We start from the raw sequence: 4,547 nt of genomic DNA on the forward strand, positions 1-4,547 counted from the left end.
ACACACACACACACACACACACACACACACACACACACACACACACACACACGAGGGCAGTTACATACACAAACTGTTATAAAATACAAAACTACCTAAAAACTAAAAACAAAAACTATTTGTAAAAAAGGAATCTGGTTGTAAAATAGATTTTTAAAATATCTAGTGTGAAATTATACAGTGAATATATATTAGCATGGCCTAAAAACATGAAGTAATTTAAAGTATACCATAAGGTTATAATTACTGGAAGATTTATAAATGGTACCTTGCTCTTCTTTAAAGAAAAATGTTAAGCCTTTTACCTGTTCTTAGGTTTACACAATAGTATCTCCAGGTACTCTTGAGTCTTCAGAATCATCCCAGACAAGCCCCTAAAAAATACAGCAGCAGCAGCAGCAGCAGCAGCAGCAGCAGCCAGAGCTGGAGCGCCCTGTAGCATCTTGAAGAGTCCTTTTCAGAGGTCTCCTCTCAAGTGAAACTGAGATTAATGACTTTGTCAGAGAAAAGAATTTCAAGATGATTTCATATGAAGCAAACTTGAAGTGTATTGAGAAATATTTTAACACAGTTTTAAGAAAAGGGGGTTGGAAAAGGAGAGGGAAAAGGAGGGCAGAAGGGAGAGAGGAGAGACTTAGAGAAAGAATGGTGTATATCGAAGATATGGCTGACAGATTCTCAAGAAAGAAAGACAGAAGTCCTCAATTCTTGCACCAATAACATTTTAAATGAGAAACAATATTGAATCCTTGGATCTCTCTCGTTTTTTCATTTTTTAAACAATTATTTATTGTTTTTGTGATTGCACATACACTCATGTACACACACAAGTTGTAGGAGTGGGTTTTCCTTCCAGCATATGGATTCCGGGTATTGAATTCAGGTCCTCCTGCTTGGGAGCAGGCGTCTTTACTTGCTGAACCATCTTGCTGGTCCTAGTTATTGGGTCTCTTAACTTGTAGGACTGAAGAGAGAGAGAGAGAGAGAGAGAGAGAGAGAGAGAGAGAGAGAGAGAGAGAGAGAACTCTAATTCACCGTATGTCCCCTCTGCAAATGACAAGTCCCATTAGACCTGGCCAGTTCCTGTGATGAGAACGAGTACTGGAGTAGAACTGTAGTTGTTCTTCTGTGTGAGTGAGTGAGTGAGTGAGTGAGTGAGTGAGTGAGTGAGTGAGTGAGTGAGTAGGCTATGAAAAACTGACTACTTTTAATGCTGTAAAGAATGCAGAGACTTCTACATCTATTTTATAAAAATGAGAAATAACAATAGATACAAAGACAAAAAAGACAAGTTATGGACAGACACAAATCACAAGTACAAAATAGAAGAATTTATATAGATTTGCATGGACTGAGATCACATCTGAGCTGGTTGACTTGGGTGGTCAAATGGAAGGGAGATTTATAAGCAAAACAGCCCAAGGGTTTATAAGATAGTAACTTTTATTCCTTTAAAATACATATAACAAAACTTTTACTTCTACTTTTCATGTTCAGATTCATATCATAGGACAAAATTTCCTTAAAATTTAAAACAATCTTAAATCTCTAAATGGAGAGTGATGGCTAGAGATGTGTGCTTCTGTGGCCAGCTCCAGGCCATCTGTAGGATCTCTGGGCCTTCAGGAAGAATGCTAAGTGTTTGCAATATGGTCCCTGAGCCACAGCCTCTCTCATGGTGATCAGAGGGCTCACTTAGTAGCATTCTTCTCAAGGTCTTCATCCAAGACACTGCTGGGTGCATAGAAACGTATGTGAAGATTACTGTGAAACTCTAGCTACCAACTTCATCTTGTATTACATCCCAACCATTCCCTTAGTCTATCAACATGCACTTTTCCCACAAAACTATTTTTGAAAGGGTATTTCAGGCCATGTTTGGTAAAAAAAAAAAAAAAGTTAATGTGTCTTTTTGAGAGAAATTATCATATAGAAAATTTGAAACAACGAGTGTGAATCAATTTAATCCTCTCCTCCATCTTGAAATATTTTATAATAAAATAAACAAATATATTGTAGAAGAGATTGTAGAATATGGATTTTAGAAATTCAGAGAGATGTCATTCTGAAGAAGTTGGTCTGGGGGGGGGGTCCATCTTCTAGGCTGCATTCTCACAGACTTCACTCAAAGTTTACCTGGCTTAATGGCTTTGTCTGAAATATCCTGTCCTGACTCACCAATAATAAGTAGTAGAGCAAGAACTTTAAACTTGACCTTTCTAGACCTTGCCTTTAATTCCTTATGCCTTCCCAAGGACTCAATAATTTGGTAGTCCTTAAATTTTAATTAAACTCATATGTCTCATCATTCACCAATAAATGACAATAGAAGGCAAAACCTAGCAGCTGACATTTTCAATAATGAATTAGGAAAGGCTATAAAAATGCTGTAAGGGCAAGCAACTTCTTGTAGTTCTTCGGAAAAGATTCTCTCCCCCAGGCACTGAAAGCGAAAATTAACCCATCCTTCCTTAACATGATTTCATCAGGGTGTTTTATCACAGTTACCAAAAAGTCACTGAAACAGAGATGGTTAAATGTTCTCTTAAGACCCAATCAACCCTTCGACCTTTTCAGACACACAGCAGACATCATTTTCCTGTAAAGGGGGTTTAGAAGTTCTTCCAGATCTAGTTTTAGATTGCAGCAACTGACCCCCATACAATCTCAGCTCCAATTACAGGACAATTTAAACTGTTAACTGGATTGATAATACAATCATTAATTTCTTAAAATGTGACCCAAAGGCTAAGACTTCAGGAAAGTGAAGGTTGATCTGATTAAATGGGATAAAAGGTTTGGGGGGGGGGGGAGGGACAATCAAGGAGAAAAACCATGAGAGAAGCACAGGTTAACGAAAGAAAGTTCAGGCAGGAGAATGGCAGACGAACAGAGAGCATTTGCAGAATTCTGTCGGAGGTCAGAAAGAGAACTCCACTCAAAGTGCAAACAGGTATCTTTCCTTTGAGGACAGGGTGAAGTCAAGATGGAGGAATCACTGTGTACTTAGGAACGCTCACTCCACTCACCCCTCCAGAAATCACATTGTGTGCACCATCCAGGAACCCACCTTTCCCTAGCTGGCCTTTCTTTGAACCCTGGGAATAAATGTGGAACATGATTGGTGGCTTTGGCTAACAGAACCATTGTTTTGAATTCTCATCCTATTTAACAAGCGTAATGAGAAAAAACACACATTAGTATAACTTCAAACTTAAGTAACATTAAAAAGCAAATTACTTTGAAATACTCTTGTTTTCAAAAGGTTGTTCCATGCACAAAACAAGATACTATGGTATTAGGAAACATGTTATAACCTTTTCAAAAAATGGACTTATTTAAATAAATATGACCAACGAATACAGAATTACATAATCACCAAGAGAAAGTACTAGAGTTTTCATAATGGTCTCTTGGCTTTTCCTCTGCTGATATCCATGCCAAAGAAATTAGGTTGTAGCTATTGTTTGTCTTGGTGGCTGAAAAGACTTGTCCAAGCACAGAATGAATGGGTCTCATTCAGAGGCTTTGCAAATGGGCTGTGGCCCCCTTTTAATGCATAATGGGCCCAGCGAGGATATTCAGGACAAAAACAAATCTTGGTTTTAACCAGTTGTGAGGTTTTCTGTTTGAAAGTGCACTTTTAAAATGCTGATGTGCCTGCCTTCCTCTGTTCTTCACTGCAGGTTCTACAGATTAGAGATGCCAGACACCTTCCTACTCACAGAAGACCAGCTACAACTGGTTTGCTCTGGTTTTTTCTTTTGTTTGTTTTTTTTTTTTAAATAACAGAGCAAATCATATGTTGTGTAAAACCTAAATTATAGAGGGTGTAGGAATTTCCAATAGGCTAAACTTGACAGAAGGACATGAAATAATAGCACAAGAAGAAGAGGGGATCGCAGAGCCTTGTGGGAAAGCAAGCCCTTTGAGAGCGAAAGAATCACACCTGTGCCAGCTGACCACTTCTTTTTGTTCGCTTGGTTGTGTCAGGGCTTAATGTATTTTTAGATGATTGTTTTAAAAGGCAAAACATTAAAAACAGTTGGAGGAAAAGAAACTGGACCCGGTTTCCTCCACACCCTCATGACAGTTACACTGATAACTCGTGTGGTGTTTGGTTTATGTGGTTCCTTGTCTCGTTGTGACTGGATTAAGAAATGAGTAAATGTCAACAATACATTATCAAGTTGAAATGTCCATTTCTAGGGTTAGACATTACCCTCTGGTCAACTTACTCAAAAATAAATAAATAAATAGATAGATAGATAGATAGATAGATAGATAAGTAAACAAACAGATGAAAGACATCCCCAGTAAAGATGCAAATTCACTACAGCCAGTAAAGTTAATGCAGGAGTTAACTGTAATCTAGTGTGCTATGGCTTCCCAACAACATGGTCAGAAGTCTGATGTAAAGAGAAGGATCTGAAATCATTTCAATTAAAAACTCACTAATTTTTTTTTTCTTCTTTAGCGAGGGAACTAAGGTGTTCCTAGTTTGGCTCAAGGCCCTCCTCCTCCTCTCCTCCTCCTCCTCCTCCTCC

Source organism: Mus pahari, chromosome 4 (assembly GCF_900095145.1).
Source record: "Mus pahari chromosome 4, PAHARI_EIJ_v1.1, whole genome shotgun sequence".
NCBI classification, from domain to species: Eukaryota; Metazoa; Chordata; class Mammalia; order Rodentia; family Muridae; genus Mus; species Mus pahari.